The following is a 21642-nucleotide window of genomic DNA, read 5'->3' as shown; positions in this document are numbered from 1 at the left end:
CACCATGCACTGTAACTTGGCGGTGATCTTTCTTCAGTTTTTGTTCTAAATTGGCCAAATGCTGGAACTGGTTAGATATCATTTGTACTTATTAATATTGAAAATTGAATATGGTGATTTCTCTCTATCATTTATTTAAAAGCATTTATTGATTATTCACTCTGTGACAGGACTCTGTTAAAAAGTAATAAGCCCTTGATTTCAATTGGCCTAGCCCATACAAAAGTCTCAGATTCCTGCTGATTAACTCTATGTCATTTGAGATGGTTGCAACTATGATGAACATAGGATTTCATACTTTATATTTTTAAGATATTGAATATATTATTTAGTACTCAACTTGGTGAGGTAACTAGTATAATTACTCCTTTTAATAGGTGAGAAAAGTGAGTCACAAAAGATTTCTTGCCTTAAACAGTTTTCTAAAATGCTTATATTAAAAATCCAGGGCTCCTGGGTGGCTTGGCAGCTAAGCTCCAAGTCTTGGTTTCAGTTCAGATCATGATCTCAGGGTCATGGGATCAAGCCCCGCATGGGGCTCCATCAATGTGGAGTCTGCTTGGGATTCTCTCTCTCTGCCCCTCCTGCTACTCTGCTCTCCTCCTGTACACACTCTTTCTCTCTCTCTCAAATAAATAAATAAAATCTTTAACAACAACAACAAAATCCAGGCAGTCTCCTTGCAAAGTCCATGTTCTTAATCAAATGCTAGCTATCTCTTTGCCAAAATAATCACTGATAAATTGCTGGGAGTAGAACACTGCAATAAGTTAACTCCAAGTTTTACAAATTTACACTATCACAGCAACCCAGAAAATCATTTAACTTTATTGCCATACTAATTCATTAATGCCCCCAGATTAACTCTGTGAACCAAAATCTCCCAAGGAACTAAAATAACTGGCATAAGAATCTTGATCAGCAAACTGGCTTCACATAGTGAATTTTTAATATGTAAATACACTACATGTTTTCCTTCCTTCTTAACATCCCATGAGAACTGCCACTTATTAAGCAGTCACCAAGGTTCCACAGGACTCACCTAATAAGTTATTTGACAAGACTGGACATTTTAGTTACAGAAATGAGGCTATTTCTGTGACTCAAAATTCCTGGGGGAACTTTTATTATCTAAAAATCATCACGAGAGCCATGGTGCCTGTTTTTTATTTTATTCAGTGGGTCAAGGAATAAGGGACTCACAGAGTGATTGACAGGGACATTTCTGAGAAAAAATCTTCATGTTTTTATTGCCCCTTCAAGACCAAATTAATCAATGTATGATCAATTTAATTAATGAAATTAATATGCAGGAAAATAGGGCTACAATGAAACACTTAAAAGTAATCATCTTATAGTGATGATATTTTGAGTGGTTTCTTTTTATTATTTTTGCTTATTTTTAGATTTTCTAAATTTCCTGAAATTAGTATTTTTTAATAATAAGAAAAAATTGTAACCTTCAAGTTATAATTCTATAGCCTTAATCTTGGATACAAAACCCTTCTAAAATATGGTTTAGTTTTTTTTTGTTCTTAAGATTTTATTTATTTATTTGAGAGAGAGAGAATGAGAGACAGAGAGCACGAGAGGGAAGAGGGTCAGAGGGAGAAGCAGACCCCCGCTGAGCAGGGAGCCCGATGTGGGACTCGATCCCGGGACTCCAGGATCATGACCTGAGCCGAAGGCAGTCGCTTAACCAACTGAGCCACCCAGGCGCCCTATGGTTTAGTTTTTATTCATTCATTCTCTTGGTACTGCAATAGAATACTAACAAAAGAGGTAAAATTTCTATCCTGATTTTCATAAATGATACTTTCTTCATTTGTAATGAAAATTCATTTGATTGTAGTTGTTATATATACTTTGGACACCTTACTCCATCTTATCAAGTCTACCTAAAATAGTATAACTCTTGATGGACTATATATATATATATATATGATTTATTTTTTAAAAGATTTTATTTATTTATTTGACAGAGAGAGAGACAGCAAGAGAGGGAACACAAGCAGGGGGAGTGGGAGAAGAAGAAGCAAGCCTCCTGCTGAGCAGGGAGCCCAATTTGGGGCTCTATCCAAGGACCCTGGGTTCATGACCCAAGCCGAAGGCAGATGCTTAAAGACTGAGCCACCCAGGTGCCCCTATATATTTCATTTAGATTTTAGATTATATTAGTAAGCTTTCTTGGTTGGTAAGAAAATTACCATATTACCACATTTTTAAATAATCTGTCTTATTCTAAAAGAAATGAGTTTATTGTTCAAATTTAAACATTTATTTTCACATTCATAATGCTACTTTTGAACTTTCCCTTAAATCTCAGAAGTATAAATTATCTTTGCAAACTCTAGCATATATTTCTTCATAAAGCTTTGGTGTAATCTTTGACTCATTAAGCAAGCAAACAAACAAATAAAACAGTTGACTGGTTGGCAGTGTAGGCCATTGATGACTAACATTTGTGGGCAATGATCAATAAGGCAATTTTGAATATTTACCTGATTACTCTTCTTTTAAAAAACATATTTTTTTAAATTTGACCTTTTGAAGTATTAAATAAGTGTATCATTTTACATAGATTCATGATGAATCCCAAAGCTACAAGTAAGTCCACTATATTGGCAATTAAAATACCATGAGCAGTGTTGACACTTGTATTGCAAGCTTTCAAAATGGCAAACACCTATGGTAATGTTCTCAACAGAAGATATTTACATTATTTCTTCTATTTACACAGTAATTGTATTCTTCAAAAAAAATCCCTGGAAATACTTAATTCATATAAAATACTAAAAATATTTTGTGTTTATATGTAAATTTTACTCTTAGTTTCAAATAATTCTGAATAGTTGATCCACTTACATTAATGCTTGGTTAGACATTTGAAAGTCATGGGTGGAAATGGACAATTTTCCAGTGTGTACAATTAACAATGTTGCATGAAAGTTGCAATGTAGATAATACAGATTCTCTGGGAAAAAATGGAGAGGATAAAGAAAGTGGATATGACCAGAAACCTGCTGATTTGATGAAATAGAGACCATTAAAAGAGTGTTTAAGGGTCTTGAAAGGAGTTGGGGCTTTATACTGAAGGGAATGGAAAACCAATTCATAGAATTCCCAGCTTTTTACATAGAAAGATTATAATAGTAGGATGCAGGATAGATTATAATAAAGCAAAATGGAGATGGGGAAAATTTTGAGGGATTTCAGAATAAGAACTGAGGTCTCAGTCTGAGTTGTGGTTTGTGAATAATTATTGAAGCCATAGGTCATGGAAGTACTGAGTAAATATAGATTATTAAGAGAAGAGAAAAAAGACTAGAACCCTAGGAGTGAAGGGCAGGGGAATGGTGAGAGTAGCCAAGGAAAAACATTGAGAAACATGTTCAGAGAGTCAGGAGAATGAGAAGTTGTAGATTAAAGTGTAATTATCAGTTATTAGTATTGTCATTTAAGTCTGAATATGGTGAAGAAATGGTGTATGAGAAGAGTTGACATAAGAATTTGTTCCTTGGGCAGTTATCCTTTCTTTCTGTGATCTGATTCAACATTTCAGTCAAAAGTAGAAAAATTACATAGTTTATTTACTCCCTAAGTTTAGTATGGGAAGAATTTGAGAAAAATGTGAAAAAACTTTCACTAAAATAAAAATTCTTTGTTGACAAATAAAATGAAATATATATTATATACAATATATGAGTTATTACATCTTTTCAACAAGTATAACTTGTTTAATTACACAATGACCAAAATAAATGCATATTCATTACACTAGCTGATTTAGACATCAATTTCCAAAGGTATAGGGGATGTTGGTTTATATTATCTTTGTTTCCACTGGCAAATAAAGGCTGAACAATATAATAAGTGAATTCGTATTTATCAATATTTCTTCCAAATTGATCAAATAATGTAGAGTTGATTACAGTATTTTGTCTATCATGTTACAAGTGATATTTTTCTTTTTTGAGACTATGTTTTCTCTCCACATTAAAAATATCACTTAAAATAATCTTAAATATTAATATATTTACATGATACATATAGCTAAAAGTACTCATTCTATTTAAGGTAAATCCTGGCTCCTAAGTATGGCTTCAACTAAATTATGACAACTAATTATCTACTTTCATTATATATAAGTAATATTATATAACTACATAATACAATGATATATTAAAAGGGGGAATATTTCACTGGATGTTCAAAAGAGAGAGAGAGAGAAGGAAAAGAAAAGAAAAGAGGAATAAAACTGCAAATTAGATGCTTACTCATATTTTAGCCCAGAGGAAATCTTAACTGCCTCTAATTTATGGCAGAACTTGTGCAAAATAAGCACACCTTGAGATGCACGAGAATTTATTCAAAATGGGATCTACATCCACATAAATAATGTTTCTGGAGTGAAAATATAACCCCGTTGTAAAATATTTCACATAATATTATTCCAAAGAATTTTCTTTCAAAATTACAATATAAGGGAGGTTAAACAGGAAATATGTCCAGTAAAGAAAAGAAAGGTCACAAAATATATACAAAATGACATCATTATTAAAGTAGAACATATTCAGACTTTGCAGTCATTATTGGAGAAAGTTAAAAAAAAAACCACTTATCTTGAAGTCCAGATGTTTTCTCATTACTGTCAAAATGTTTTCCCAATAGTTTATTAAATATCAATGATATAGATCATAAAAATGTTCCTATTCATTCCATGAATGACATTGTGTGTCTTGGAAATAATTTCTAGAAGTTTTTAATGGAATAGAAGTCCCTATATTTTAATACACAACTACATAATGAGGATAAAACACAAAATTGCATTATAAAGCCCTCTGAGTTTATGAAAGACACTTTATAAAGCTAGTAAAAACAATGTAATAAATCCAGAAGTTATCAGTAATTAATATGTTACTATATTCTTTCTATCCATTGCTATTGGTCTTCTTTCTTTTTCTTTTGTTTTCTTTCCTTTTTCTCAAGCCTCTTATGAGGCATTAAATCCACTGTGAAATCTTTCTTAAGTTCCTTAGTCAAGAGTCCCCTCCTTTGTGGTCTCCAAATAGTCTGGCCAATCCCCCCGCACTGAAAACTTTTCCTGCTAGAAAAATATTGTCATACTTAACATTGTCTCACCATCTCTAACAAAGATGCCTGGAAGCTTTTAAAGTATATTTACTGGACTACCTTGGCCTCCAAAATTTAATAGTGTTTCATAAATTTCCAATGTTTGCAAACCACATAATGAATGGCCAATATGCCACAAAGAATTTCATACTAAGTTTGATACAGAAGTAAGGAATAACACAGCAGAGATAAAGGGCTCAATAAACAAAATGACAAACAAGACTGATGGAATGAATAGCAGGCTGGAAGAAGCAGAGGAACAAATTAATGATCTAGAAGACAGAGCAAGTAATCAAGCTGAACATAATAGAGAAAAAAGAATTATGCAAAATGAGAATAGATTTAGGGAGCTCAGGGACTCCATCAAATGTAATAACATTCGCATTATAGGAGTCCTGGAAGAAGAAGAGAGAAAAGGGGGCAGAAAATTTATTTGAAGAGATAATAGCTGAAAACTTCCCTAATCTGGGGAAGGTTACAGATATCCAGACCCAGGAGACCCAGAGAACCTCCAACAAAATCAACAAAAGTAGATCCACACCAAGACATATTATAATTAAAATGGCAAAATATAATGATAAAGAAAGAAAATTTAAAAACATTGAGATGGAAGAAGACAGTCACATATAAGGGAAACCCCCATAAGACTATCAGGAGGTTTTTAGCAGAAACTTTCAAAGCCCAAGACAGTGGCATGATATATTCAAATTGCTGAATGCGAAAAATCTGTAGTCAAATACTCTACCCTGCAATAGAAGGAGAGATAAAGAGTTTCCCAGACCAACAGAAACTAAAGGAGTTCATGACCACTAAACTAGCTCTGCAGGACTCAATGGAAAGGAAAGACCAAAAGTGACAGTATGAAAGTAAGAAACACAAAGCTGTGAAAAAAATGAATATTTTTGTAAAATATCAGTCAAGGAACTCACAAAATAATAGAATGTAAAATATGACACCATATACCTAAAACGTGGGGAGCAGAAGAATAAAGAATGGTTTCAAACTTAAGCGACCATCAACTTAATATAGACTGCTATATGGGGAACATATTATATACAAACTGAATGCTAACCACAAATCAAAACCCACTAATAAGTATGCAAAAAGTAAAGAGAAAGTAATCCAAATATATCACTAAAGAAAACCAGCAAACCACAAAAGAGAGAAATACAAGAAAGGATCAGTGAAAATCTTCAAAAACCACCACAAAACAGGTAATAAAATGGCAATAAAGACGTATCTAGCAATAACTAAGTTTGGAGTATAATTTTGTCATGCTCTCTCCTTCTCTTTCTGTATAAGTATATATTCACTCACACACCTACACTCAGGCATACAAATACATGTATACACACAGACACATATATACACAAAACCATTTTTCTGCTATATATTGTTTTCTGCAAAGCTTTTGTTTTATTTTTCCTTTGGTATGACATTATGTCCCAGATATCTTTTGATGTCAGTAAATTATCCTTCTATCACATTTTGGTAGCAGTATAGCACTATATTTTACTTCACAAGTGAGGCTTATAGATAGTTTAGGTAGTCATTTCAGTGACTGACTTTACTAAAATATCTGAAGTGTACTTTATTGTCTAACATCTGTACTTACACATGTATTTCCATAGCACTGATTCCTAAAATTGAGATTGATTTGCCGTGGGGCACCCCGTACTTGCTATTTTAATCAGTATGGCCAAATTGCTTCCAGAATTTACATTCTTAACAACAATTATTGAAATACTGTATTTTACTTCACCTTCCCAATGACTGTTATTAGACTTAAATTTTATTGATTTATTTTTGATAACCTTATAGGAGAAAAGTAAAGTAGCATGTTTGCTCTAATCTTCATTTAATTGTCACTAAAGTTTAGTACTATGGCTTCCTGGGTTTTTATGTTTTGCCACATTTTTAAATTGGTTCACTCATTTTTTTTAAATAACTTGTAAATCTGGTTCATATTATGAAGAGTAATCTTTTTTAATTAAATGTTTTAAATATTTTCTCCTAAAATGCTACTTGTATTTCGTCTCATACAGCATGGAGTTTTATATACACTATTTATTTTTGACTGGCCATGAAATTGAATGTTGTATGAGGAAGAAACAAAGTAAATGACTTGTTTATTTATTTGTTTACCTTCCTTGCTTTGCTAGCACTTCACAAAAAGATATCTTTGTACAGTCACTTTATGTCAGCTAATTGCAGATGTTCTTGATAACTGGACTCCTTTAATGAAGCCACAAACCTAATATAGTTTAGAGTCAACCACAACAATACAATGTAATTAAAGGTCAGGCTCAACTGGACTTAGTGTCTAATCTCATCAGGTGCTTTCTGCCTCTGTAACATTTCTGAAATCCTCCTTTCTAAGAGTCTAAGTGCAGCCATCTCCTAAAGAGATTATTGTGGTGGCCTACAACAATTCTCCCTTCTAGGGTGCCCTTCCTCCAATCGATTAACTACATTCTCCTCTCTTGTCTCAGTAAGACACAGTTCGTAGAATTCTCATACCTAAAAGCTTTCAAAATCTCCTGTTCAATTATAGGAGAAATATTCAAGTTATTATTATGATAACAGAATCCCTTCAGAGATGATCATCTACCAATTTTCCAGCTTTTTATTTGACATTATTTCTCACATACTCCATAATCAAACATACAAACTATTCACAATTCTGAGCAATATTTTGTTCCTCTATGAACTTTTGGAAATACAACTTCTGTGTCTTAGTAATATGTACCTGAACTATAGAATCAGAAGAAATGGCCAAACTTGCCTTGCACCATCATGGGCTAAGTTGGCATTTTGCCCCAAAAGTAGCAAGTATCTGAGGCTTGGATATTCTATTCTTCAATGTTACACTCAATGAAACGAGCTCTGAAAAAAAAAAAAATGAAAAGAGCTCTGGAAATTTTACTCCTTTTCTATACTAAGTAAAATATTCTTTCAAAGCATCTGCATATCTTACATACAATATTTATGTCCTTCACTTATTTGTAAGGTTTGTTGTTGTTATTACAGATGATGATGATGATAATTACTATTCAAAGGAAACATGTTTATCTAGTATCTGGGACTGATACGTGTCCAGAACAGATGCTGCCAATTTTCCTTAACTGATTCCTCTTTTTTTTTTTTAATATGGAACGCTTCATAAATTTGCATGTCATCCTTGCATGGGGGGCATGTTTATCTTCTCTGTATTGTTCCAATTTTAGTATGTGTGCTGCCCAAGCAAGCGTTGATTCTTCTTTTTTTAACTGACATAATTTGAATTCTATCCATGGCCTTTAAACTGGTTGGTTAGATTGTTGATTTGTGGTGTTTTGTTCAGCTGTGAAGTTGCTTGAGTGGAAAAGATAAATAAGACAGGTGGCAGAAAAATGCATACTGGGTACATTACTGACGCCAATTTTCTCTACAACTAGATGGAATCCCCAATCACACAGCCAAGGCCAGATCTGCAGGAGGGTCTAATAGTAAGTTCAGGGGAATGTCTGAGACTTCAACCCAGTCTGGGTACCCAGAGCAAACCAGGGCAGCCTGAGGCAATCTTCAGAGCCCACTGTCCAAAACAATGTACTCAGATATTTCTGTTCTCTATTTGGTGCTGCCTCATCTTCAAGTTTAGGTTACAATTGGTTCAAAAAAAAAAAAAAAAGTTGAATATGTTTCTTTCAGTTCTGCTTCTCCCATTATTTTAGCTTAGCTGATGGAACAAAAGTGGGGTGCCCTCATTTTTCTTATGGCCTAGCCATGTCCTTTCATATCTCCAAAGTAGAGTCCACTTTTTCACACAACTCGCCTGCTGGTATAATGATAGAAACTAAAGATATATGTCAAATTGATGCTTCCCTTTTACATTGGACCTAATTTTTACTTGGTTTGGCAGCTTTTTTCTTCAGAGTTTACATCATGAGTTATTATAATTCACTAGCTCAAATGCAGATGAACTTTTTTCTTTGTTCTGTGTTTTTCCATTCATTTGGAGAGTTGTGAAAGGAGTTATGAAAACAGTGCTTACTATCTTTACCAGAATTCCCATTCATTTAAAATGTATGTGAACTTGTCTATCTCTAAACTTTGGAAGACAGTAAGTGAATCCTAGGTTAACCCCACTGTAACAAAATTAAGAAAGTAAATAAATGTTTAAAGACATAAAGCATTAGTCCATTTGTAATTTACAGTGTTATTTTAACAGATATTCAGGCCAAACCCAATGACATGGGTATAACGAAAGTGACATTCCTAAATTAATGTCACCATGAAGGATTAGGCAACGTTACTTCACGCATACAAGAAAGTAAAAGGGAGTGAAAAATTAATGTAAAAATATCTTTTGGTTGAAAAAATTTAAGAAAGTTAAATTGATGAGTAATATAGCAAGGCGTAAATAGGTTATCTTGGGTATTTGTGTTGTTTTGACATGTTCTTAGAAAATATTAGATTTTACATAAATTTATGACTGTCTTGAGCTCTTTATTTTATGGAGATGTATACAGATATGCCTCTTTATACCAAACATAATCACAGAACAAAGCGTAACAGTGAATGAAAAAAATTCTTGTTCATTGAATTTTTCATTCACAAATGTTCTTAGAAGAAAAAGAGAGAGGTCAGCAAACATAACTGTTCACATATTATCTCTGACACAAAACCGCTCACAAACATTAATTCTCCTCTGTATTCACTCATAAAGTAAAGGTTGCACATGAAATAAACAGGAACATTAAATATACAAATACATAAGCAGTCATAAATGTTAACCCCTATCCTATTTTAGCATATTCATAAGTCTATTTCTGCATAACAATTAATGCCTCATGCTGTTTCAGCACCAACTTAGCAGATAATGGGACTTCTGTATGTGAAAATGTAAATGATTTTACTGACCAAGTAACAGGGGACATATATTTCTTTTCCATAAGAAAATCTAGCCAGTAAAGAACTAAAGCAGGGTTGCAATTGCAATAATTTTCTTTGGGATAAATTAAAAACCTCTTTCTTTAGTAAAAAGAAACATTATCAAACACCTTACTAGAAATCTGATAAGATAAAGTTATACAGCAGGTCAAGTCACTTTTATTGTCGGCAACATGATTTATAATGCATGTGTCTTGTAGGACGTCTATTAAGGCAGATATAATCTTATAATCCCCATCCATCAATGTGAGTGCAATAATAGGGTTCTATTCAGCACAGCACAGTCTTGCACAGCAATATCTTAGGCATTTCAAATGAGCATTTGCTACATAAATATTATTGTATACAGACTGAGAGTTGAATTAATCCAGGCTTAAAATTATTTCTGAAACTATTTCATAGTATTCCAAATGCATGCAACAGATCTCTCTTAAAGTTCTGTCCTCCCTATTTGATGAAACTTGGTCATTTCAAACTCAGTGTGAAGCCAGCCTCTAAATCCTAACCCTGTTCCTATTCTTTCCTTTTCTCAAATATTGTGTGGGATTTTATTCCCCTTTTTTCCTCATTCATAAGCTTAGTCTATTATTTGTTCATTTGCCTGATCATTCAATCAAAACAATATATTTTTTCAAGTTGTAGGTGAGGTAGACCAGTAGATTCTAACTTTTAAAAAAACTAATGTCTCATGGAGATTAGGAATAAATAATACACATAAAATGTAATAAGTTCTACAACCGATGTAAGGACAAGGTTATATGAAAGCATAGTAAAAGTTTTCAGGGTGGCTAGGAGATATGTAAGGGAACATTTAAGTTATATTTTAGGGTTGAAAATTAAGTTAGAATTTTGAGAACACATGCAGGAAGAGTAAAAGGCTTAGGTAGAAGGAGAATAGTGTGTAAGGACACAGAGTGATGAAGTATCACGGAATGGTGTGGAGCTGTAAGTATTGAGTATGGCAGGGTAGCAGAGGTCCAGGGAAATCTGGTAATATGGCTGGAAAAGTAGGTAGGCACCAGATTATAAAATCACTGTATGCTAACAGTTTATACTTATTATTGGGGAAACACTAAAGAATGTTTAGCTGCCAATAGATTTAACCACATTTGGGTTTAAGGAAATTAGCCACCTAACTTAAGAAAATTAAATAATAAAATGTTATTTTTACTCCACTGAAAACTATGACTTAAGCAATTTTTATAAAGGTCGACAACAGGGCACCTGGGTGGCTCAGTTGGTTAAGCATCTGCCTTCAGCTCAGGTCATGATCTCAGGGTCCTGGGATGGAGCCCTGCATCTGGATCCCTGGTCAGGGAAGAGTCTGCTTCTCCTTCCTCCTTTGCCCCTCCCCCTGCACGTGGTCTCTGTCTCTTTCTCTCTCTCTCAAATAAATAAAATCTTAAAAAAAAAGCTCGAGAATAAGCACAACTAAAAAATATACATTTAGGGATACATACAGGTGTGATAAATACATTACAAAGAACACATGTATTGAAAACACAAAATTCTTACTATCCTCCAAGAATAATGTTTACCATTGAGGGAACAACAGGTAGAAAGGATTTCATGGAGTGCACAGGTATAAGTGTACTTAAGAAGTTTGATTTTTAAGTTAGGTACCACTATGGTGGAAAGTTATTTGAGTATTATACTTTATAATATTAATATATATTCTAAGTTTCAAATTTTATAAAATAAACTGCTTAAAATGAATAAACATTTACAAATAAAATATTTGAAAACATTACAAATAAATTTCAAATATTACATTATAAAATATTTATTTTATTTTATTTTTTTATTTTTTTTAAAGATTTTATTTATTTACTTGACAGAGAGAGAGATAGCGAGAGCAGGAACACAAGCAGGGGGAGTGGGAGAGCGAGAAGCAGGCTTCCTGCCGAGCAGGGAGCCCGATGCGGGACTCGATCCCAGGACCCTGGGATCATGACCTGAGCCGAAGGCAGACACTCAACGACTGAGCCACCCAGGTGCCCCATTATAAAATATTTTTAAATGAATTAGATGGGGAGAAAAAGAAATAGAAGCTAATTAACATCTCAGGTAAGAACAGATGAGAGATTTAACAGAGTAGTGAACTCTAGGCAAAAGGGAAGAAATCAGATTCAGTCAATGGTAAGAGAGAAAGGAAAACAGTAATGAAGGTGGCCTCAAAATTCAAGGTTAGAGGCAATCTAAAGAAGAAAGTGTTCATTAGGGTCTAACACTGCAGAAAATTGGGACAGAAAAGTACAACTGGATTTTCAAACTGTGGGGGTCACTGGTCCATTTGGCCATAGCTTTCCTATGCCTTAGTGGAGACTGAATCCAGAGTGCAATGCGGATTCAAGAATTTCTACTTCAGAGTTGCTTAGAGGTGGTGATCTGGTTTGGAGGGCAGGTGCTAGGGTTCTTGTGTTGATATTGTGATTATAGGAAAACTTCAAATTTTTCAGTGTCAACTACAGATCAAAAACATTACATTGTTAAGATGCTTTTATTTACACTTACATTGCTTTTTAAAATGCCAGTTTTTGAACAGAATCATCATCATCATCATCATTGTTAGGGCTATTATATTGCTCTTTGAGGTGATTTTAGGAAGTGTTGATGGGAAGAGAGATTCTCTTTTGGCACTAAAATTGTTGAAGAGGAATCAGGAAATAAGATGGAGAGTTAGTGAGAGGCAATATAGTGAAATGGTTAAAGTTATAGACTTAGAAGCTAGTTCCCCTAATCTGAATTCTGGCTCATATACTCAGAACGAGTACAGTTCAGTGAGTTAATTAACTTTTCTTTGCCTCAGTTTCTTTGACTGTAAAGATACTAACTATCTCAAAGCATTGCTAGGATTAAAATAGTTAATATATAATACTTAGAATGTTATCTGTCTTATAGTAATCTGTTCTAATTTTTAATAGTATTTTGGTGAAATTGTAAAGAAACTGTAATTGCTTGTCCTTTCTGCTCTCTATGTAGCTAAGAAATATTATGCGACACTTGTAAATAAGATACATGGATGACTGTATATCATTTTAATGTTATATTGGAACATGAAAGTCACCATTGAAGAATTATTTAATTTTCTAGGAGAATATACATTTGTTTGATTTACCATTTCTATTGATTAGAGATTAAGCTCTGTGAAATTACATATTAACTTGCAGAATAATGATAGTTGCAAATAATTTCTGCCTGTGGAAAAGAGAAACAATAATGCTTAAAGTTCAATGCCTTGTAGGACATTAACTGGCTTTGTCTTTAATTTTGCAAGTTTATTTCGGCATTCTTATTCTTAGTGACTTTGGTCTCTTTAAACTAGTTTACCACCCTGCTGATACTCTCATTCATAAGAAAAATTATACGGCATGTGCTCAATATATATTTGTGTGACTCATGATTTTTTCTTTGTATTAGCATTATGTTTTAACTTTGGAAAATGTTTGTTTATAAGTCACTTTTACCTATTTCCCCATCTTATATACTAAGAGTGAGCCAGTATAAAATAAGGTTCAATAAGAAATTTAGTGGTGTTGAAAGGATACAATCCTTATCTGGATATGGAAATATCATTATAATATTTGGGGAGCTTATTTCTTATATATTAGGAAAAGTCAAGCTGCCCCAATTACTCAGGTAACCATTGCTTCTATATTTTGTTCCAAAATATGAAGGCCTGGGGACTTAACATGCCCTAAAGCTTTAACATCTTTCTACAGCTTGCTGTCCTCTTTATGCCTATTGAAACATTCAGGGTTCCCATTTTTTTCTGTCTAGATCAAAAGGAACCTTATCACTATGAATTTGTTTAGTATTGGCATGCAGCAAGTTTTCTTTCTCTCTCCTGGTAAGGTATTTTTGAATGATGATACCAGATGAAACCCAGATCAAACAAGCCTACTAAATTTCTTTCTGGATTTATTTTGTAGACTGCCTATTCTCCATTAGACAGTATGTCTTAAGTTATGGGTGTATAGTGGAGAGAAAGAATAAGGAACAGGTGGATAGAGGATAAACAAATATTCCTTAATTCCCAAGTACCCTGAAAATCTCTCAAAGTGTAATCTACAGCCAAACTCGAGCTTCCATCATTATTTAAAGGTCTCAGTGCCAACTAAGCTGAGTCATCTCCTTCTCATAATTATTACAGTAACTTTAAGATTATACTGCAGAGTGGATGGTGATGGGGAAGTGAAAATAAAGAAAAACATTTTGGTTAGATTGTATCAGTGCAAAAAAAAAAGACAATTTATAAAAGAAGGCATTTAACAGGAAAAAGTTCTAATAATAATAGAGGAGGGTTGAGATCAAGAAGTGGAAGAATTAGTCTTGAATAGTTGGAGCAACACCTGCTCTTCTAAGATTAGAAGTAAACCGAGGTGTGTTGATAAAAATATAATGATGCCTTTCATTAGCCTTGCACTTTATACTTCTTTTTTTTTAAGATTTTATTTATTTATTTGAGAGAGAGAATCAGAGAGCACAAGCAAGATGAGTAGGACAGGGAGAAGCAGGCTCCCTGACGAGCAGGGAGCCCGAAGCGGGGCTCGATCCCCGGACCCTGAGATCATGACCGGAGCCGAAGGCAGCTGCTTAACCCTCTGAGCCACCCAGGCACCCCCGTGCTTTATACTTCCTAAAATATTTTACATATATAGTCCATGTTTGACATTGATTACATTATCCCACATTATTTACTTAAATTAAGGTGAAAATATGTACTTTCTCCAATCATGTTTTTAAAAACCAGTTTTGAAAAGTTATCTTCATCTTTGGATAATATATTTTTTAAGTAAAACCTAAGGCAGTGATACATAGTGGTTAATACTTGTGCTGTATATTAGAATTCAATATCTACAATTCATTAGCTGGGTAGCTTTTGGCAAGACATTTAATCTCGTATCTTGGTTTTCTCATCTACGAAATGAGAACAATAGTTTTACCTATCTCACAGGGATGTTTCACTAATGCATGTAAAGCCATTTGTGCCAAGCCCAGAGAAAGTCTCTAATACATAAAGAACTTTTATAACTCAACAATAAGAACAGAAGAGAGATTTCTCCAAAGAAGATGTAAAAATATCTAATAAGTACATGAAAAGATGTAGAATTTCATGAGGATTGGAGAAATGCAAATCAAAACAAGTTATCACTTCACAACCACAAGGTGGCTATAATTAAGAAGAAAGTTAATAAAAAAATATTGGCAAGGATATAGAGAAATTGAAATCTTAGACACTCTTGTAGGGAATGTGAAATGGGTGCGGCTACTCTGAAAAACAATCTGCTAGGTCTTTAGAATCTTTAACATAGATACTATACAACCACTTCATTTCTGATTACCTTTCCAAAAAAATGAAAATATTATGTCCACACAAAAACTTGTATATGGGGATGCCTGGGTGGCTCAGTCGGTTAAGCGTCTGCCTTCGGCTCAGGTCATGATCCCAGGGTCCTGGGATTGAGCCCCGCATCGGGCTCCCTGCTCCGCGGGGAGCCTGCTTCTCCCTCTGCCTCTGCCCCCCTCTCTCTCTCTCTCTCATGAATAAATAAATAAAATCTTAAAAAAAAACTTGTATATGAATAGCAGGATTATTCATAATGGCTCCAAGTGTAAACAACTCAAATGTCCATCAGAGGATGAATAGATACAGAAAATGGGGTTCTATGTGGTGTAATATTATTTGGTAATAAAAAGAAATGAAGTACTAGCATATGCTATAACAAGAATGAATCTTGAAAATGTTATACCAAGCAAAAAGAAGCCAGTCTCAAAAGTCCACATACTGCATGATTTCAATGGGGGGGTGGTTACTATTAATAGATACCGGGTTTCTTTATAAAGTGATGGAAATGTTTGAAAACTGATTATAGTGATGGAGGTACAATTCTGTGAATATACTAAAAAGCATTGAGTTGTACACTTTAAATCGGTGAATTCTATGGTTGGTGAATTATTACCTCAATAATGTTGTTTTTATAAAACATAAAACATTTGGAAGCAGGAAAATGTTTACTCATTCTTCCATAATTATTTGTTGATCCCCTACTGTTATCAGATAATGTTCTACTTGTAGTGACACTAAGGTTTTATTATTTAATGATAAAATGGCACTTATCCACCTTATCTAGAAATGCATTCACAGTTCATGGAATTTCAGATTTAACAAGATATTTGGAAAATCATAAGGCTGCAAGGGACCACATGGGACTAGTATGATTGCAAATAAACTACATCATCTTACAGTTAATGAGAGAGATCTCGAGTGAATTGCTCAAAGACACACAGTTTTATTGAACAGTTAAAAAGCTGAGTCTTGGGCGCCTGGGTGGCTCAGTTGGTTAAGCGACTGCCTTTGGCTCAGGTCATGATCCTGGAGTCCCTGGATCGAGTCCCGCATCGGGCTCCCTGCTCGGCAGGGAGCCTGCTTCTCCCTCTGACCCTCCCCCCTCTCATGTGCTCTCTCTCTCTCATTCTCTCTGTCTCAAATAAATAAATAAAATCTTTAAAAAAAAAAAAAGCTGAGTCTTATAATTTTCAGTGCATTTTTTTCTTATACTTTACCTTCTTTTTTCATCTAAGAAGTGTTGAAATCTCACACACCTTCAGCAATTAGGATATAATGGAATTGGAAACAAACTAGTTAAAAAATGAGATTGTTGGCCAAAACCAAAGCAGCACTGATGGGAACATATTCTGGATAAAATAAACAAACAAATAAAGAGTGCAGCTTAGACTTTTACCTAATGTTTTAAAGAGAGACTTGAGAAATTATCTAGTTTACTCATTTGTTTCTAAGATTTATTTATTTATTATAGAGAAAGAGTGAGCAAGCGGGGGATGGGGGAGGTGCAGAGGGGGAGAGAAAGAGAGAGAGAGATCGAATCCTGAAGCAGGCTCCCTGCTAATTTTGGAGCCCAACACAGGGCTCGATCCCAGCACCCAGAGACCATGACCTGAGCCAAAATCAAGAGCCGGCCACTTAACCAACTGAGCCACCTGGGTGTCTATCTATCTAGTAAGAATTATTTCTGCAATATCTATGCCAGGATTTGGACCATTTTTTCCTTAATCTCAAAGGTGTCTGGTATCTCGTAAATTATTTTAAAAATGAGCATCAAGAGAAAAAAAATGAGCTTCAAGGAATGTCAAAAATTTTAAGATATTATTAATTAAAATTTTAGGTTACAACATTTAATGTTAGAAATATGATATGCTAATATCATATTTGTACAAAATCTTATTATTTAGTCATAGTGTAGATTAAAACAACAATAGCAATAAAAACTAATATTTGGAGGGAATTATGTACCTTTCAAAATCTAATTTGATATACATCATATTGGCTTTTAAAAATAAGATAAAGGGCACTGTATATTATGATAAAGTTTTTTGTTCTTTGGTGATAAGATAAACCTATGATTTGTTCTTTGTTCAATAAGATAAACCTATTTTCTACTAACATTTGATATTGGAGAATACCATTGAATGAAGAGCTGATGGTTGGCTCATGTTACTCTGTTCACCCAAGCTGATTCTTGGAGTTGGTAAGTTTTTCATCTGTTGATCTATCAGAAAAGTTATTTTATTTTGGCCTGGAAACTGAGGCTCCGTTGATTCCTATCTCTGTTGTCTAGGCTACCAAAAGATATATTTACTTGGGGAAGTTTATAGATCTTGAAGTTGTTTGTCTTAAGTTATGTTTATTACCAAGTTTTATTTGCACTAAGCTGGAATACATCACTCATATTTCTGGCTTCTTGAAATAAAATAAAGCAATAATTCTCAGGGCATTTTATGACTTCAAAAGTAAAAGAAAAGAGTGTCAATTTACTATGATGAATTTCAAGTGAGTTCATCCAACTGTTCACTTTTGGTTCTAAATGATCTAGTAAAATAATATTCTTTCCTAAGTCAAATGATGTTTTCAGTCTGCTGACAACAAAACCATCACAAATCACTAAAGGCTTCTTACCTGTGGAAGCACACCATTCAAACGCACACTGCATCACTGAGTACTTAAAAACCAAGCTTTAGAGTCTTTGAGAAAAGTTGGGATTTTCAAGTTTTCAGTATTTAATAACATCCTTCCCCATAATCCTTCTGAATAATTGAGAAAAATGCACTTCCAAAGAGGAGAAAAGTGTATTACTGTATTCTACAGTGGTATCTGTCAGAACATATGACAAAACCAACTTTACTAATGAAGATGATGTCCTCATTGTTGTCAATATTTTATTTATGCCTTTTCTAGTGTGTCAAATTTATAAAAGTTTAAGATGTAAAAGTTAATATGATAATGATGATCATAATATAAATACATATGTATATGATCTGTGGAAAGTGAAGATTTTCAGAACTATGTAAACTAGGGTTATAGAGTTTACTACTTAAAAATCTAACCTTTCTTCTGGATTAATATATGCAGTCAGTGTTCCTAAAGATGTCTATTTGTGCATGTAAATTTATGCATATATGTCTTAATCAGCAACTATATATAATAAAACCTAATTTTAACTCATCAATTTTCTTCTAGTTCAATTGCAATATATTTATTTGAAAAGTATCTTCTACATTTTATGCTATCCTGTCTCCTCATCATTTCGTTATCCTCATTTATTCCTATCCATTACCAGAAGTAAAAATAGAAACACTACTTTATAACTGATAATCAGCTTATTTTCCTTTAAAAAAAAAAAACTGGAAAAGAAACTGAATCCCATCTCTATCCATATATTTGGAAATCTCTTCATGTTCTTTTAACTTTAGATCCAATTAAAATGCAAATTGCCTTTAACAATTGCTTAGAATAGTATAACATCTGGTTGGAAACTTTATTCGGACTTTAATAAATCTGCTTAGATTTAGTAACACTGAAATAGTCCATTTTGCTTTGAAAGTCAGCTCTTCATTATTTCGAAGAAAACCTTTTCACTGATTGTAAATTTTATAACTCTAATATCATTAAAATATCTTTTTTTATGTTGCTCAAATAAATATCACCTTACATAAAAAGAGAAAAGAATAGTTATAAGTGGTTATTGGGATAAAGCCCACCCCCTAAAATGTATTGTTTATTGAATTTACTTATTGAAGTCAGGATTTGAATTCCATTCTTCAGAACTTTCTGATTTCTGCTTACTATTATCCAGTGACTTTTAATTATGATGTGCTGTTCTATATGATCTGCAATCATATATGAAAATAGGATACATTTGCCCTACTATTAATTTTTTTGTATGTGCCCTTTGTGTTGAACAAAACATTTTATATTTATTTTACATATTTATACCTTGATAGCATAGTGACCTTCAATAAAAACTGATTTTATTTTATTTATTATTACTATTTTTTATTTTTTTTTTTTTAGAGATTGTGAGCGGGGGGGGGGAGCAGACGGAGATGGGAAGACAGACAATCTTCAGCAGGTTCCAGACCCAGGCCAGAGCATGATTCAGGGCTCAATCTTACTAATATTTTTGAGTATTTCAAATGAAAGTTATTCTTATTTAAAATCAGTTTGGGGGCCCCTGTGTGGCTCAGTTGGTGAGCATCTGACTCTTGATTTTGGCTCAGGACATGATCTCAGGGTCATGAGATGGAGCTCCAAGTGGGGTTCTCAGTGGGGAGTCTACTTAAGTATTCTCTCTCTACCTCTCCCTCTGCCCCTCCCCCTGCTTGTATGCTCTCTCTGTCTAAATAAAAATACATAAAAATCTTAAAAAAAAAGAAATACTCAAAAATATTAAATATACATCTTGATTATGAAATGAATCCACTAAAAACTTAAAAATATACACACATCATACATGGTGTATGTTACCTGTTGAACAGTTTTTAAATAACTGATAAAAAAAAAGGTAAAGAACTTTAAAGATCATGGATGTATCCTGTATGTATATATTTACAAATATATTTTAATAAAGAGGTATGGAAAGTAAAATTGGGAACAATATAAATATTTTTAATTATTGTGGAATAAGGATAATATATTTTACTCCAATTTATTAATATTCATTAGATTTCATTTAAGTCAATAAAATTTATAACAGCATATTTAAAATTATTAATATTTGAAATTATTTATTCGTTTATTCTTTTTCTCAAATATCATATTCCTGTACCTAGATGAGAAAGGTGTGGGGTGCCTGGTTGGCTCAGTTGGTAGAGCATGCAACTCTTGATCTTGGGATTGTAATTTTGAGCCCCATATTGGGTATAGATATTGCTTAAAAATAAAATCTTTAAAAAATAAAAATAAATAAAATGAGAAAGGAGTTATATATTAAGAACTAAGAATACAGGGTGCCTGGGTGGCTCAGTCGTTAAGCGTCTGCCTTCGGCCAGGGTCATGATCCCGGGGTCCTGGGATCGAGTCCCACATCGGGCTCCCTGCTCCGCGGGAAGCCTGCTTCTCCCTCTCCCACTCCCCCTGCTTGTATTCCCTCTCTCACTGTGTCTCTCTGTCAAATAAATGAAATCTTTAAAAAAAAAAAAAAAAAAAAAAGAACTAAGAATCCAGAAGTGAACAATTCAGATGCAGTTTGTTACCTTGTAGAACACGTCATCTAGCTCTGTGCATAGTATTTTTTAAATATTTATTTATTTATTTATTTATTTATATTAGAAAGAGAGAGAGAGACAAGCAGGGGGAGCAGCAGTAGGAGAGAAATAGCTTCTCCGTGGAGCAGGGAGCTCGACTCCAGGCTCTACCCCAGAACTCTTAGGATCATGACCTAAGCAGAAGGCAGAGGCTTAATCGACTGAGCCACCCAGGAACCCCCAGCTCTGTGCATTAAAATATTACATATTTAGAGTAACTTGCGGCCTGCGGGGAAATACCTGATAATCTACAAGAAGTTACTTTTTCCTTAAATTTTGTCTGGTTGTACAGTACATTTCTAAAAGCATTCCTTTAAGGAAATGATCTGCCCCATCTCAACTCTGCCCTACATACAAAGGGCAGACTGTTTCTCTTCAAGCAAAGATGGATGTATCATGTTTCTTGTGAACTATAATCAATCCCTCTACCTTTTATTCCTCTTTAAAAAATTACTGTCAAAGATCTTTAAGCACAAGTATAGTCCTTAACTGAAAACTGACAATAAAAGAAAAATCTAAAAGAGAAGCATAAAAAGAAATTAGTTTCATAATATGTGATTCATTACCTCATCAGAAAATATAAATACAAATATTTTACATGAGTTAATGAGGTGCAAATTATTTTTTTTAAGATTTTATTTACTTATATGAGAGAGAGAGAGAACGAGCAGGGGGCGGAGCAGAGAGAAAGGGAGAAGCAGAATACTTGATCAAAAGCATATCACTGATTTCATTTGTTGAAGAACTTGTTCTTGTGCTTTGCAAACTGAAAAGGACACTGTAGCCAAAAAATTTCTGGCTTTCCTTTCTCCTGACATCACATAAGAAGCCCTTTCAGGACTATTTTAATAATATAGTAATATTACTTGTTACAGAAGGGAATTCTATAGATTAAGTGATTGAAATAATTAAACACTTGGGGACTACTCACAAATTACTATGAAAATCTTTTATATGTGTGCTTATAGGATA

At 33.6% G+C, this 21642-nt stretch overlaps 1 protein-coding gene and 1 non-coding gene across 3 annotated transcripts in view; both read right to left on the bottom strand.

The window, feature by feature from the left end:
- The window catches only part of KLHL1 (kelch like family member 1), a 352516-nt gene that overhangs the window by 167249 nt on the left and 163625 nt on the right, over positions 1–21642 (bottom strand). The window lies entirely within an intron of this gene.
- On the bottom strand, positions 8278–8380 carry LOC123324417. Its single transcript, XR_006539792.1, has one exon. It is a non-coding gene; the product is annotated as a U6 spliceosomal RNA (small nuclear RNA).

The sequence above is a fragment of the Neomonachus schauinslandi genome, chromosome 3, assembly GCF_002201575.2.
Source record: "Neomonachus schauinslandi chromosome 3, ASM220157v2, whole genome shotgun sequence".
NCBI lineage: Eukaryota > Metazoa > Chordata > Mammalia > Carnivora > Phocidae > Neomonachus > Neomonachus schauinslandi.
The sequence above is the reverse complement of the archived record's forward strand: the minus strand, read 5'-3'. Positions and strand labels throughout refer to the sequence as shown.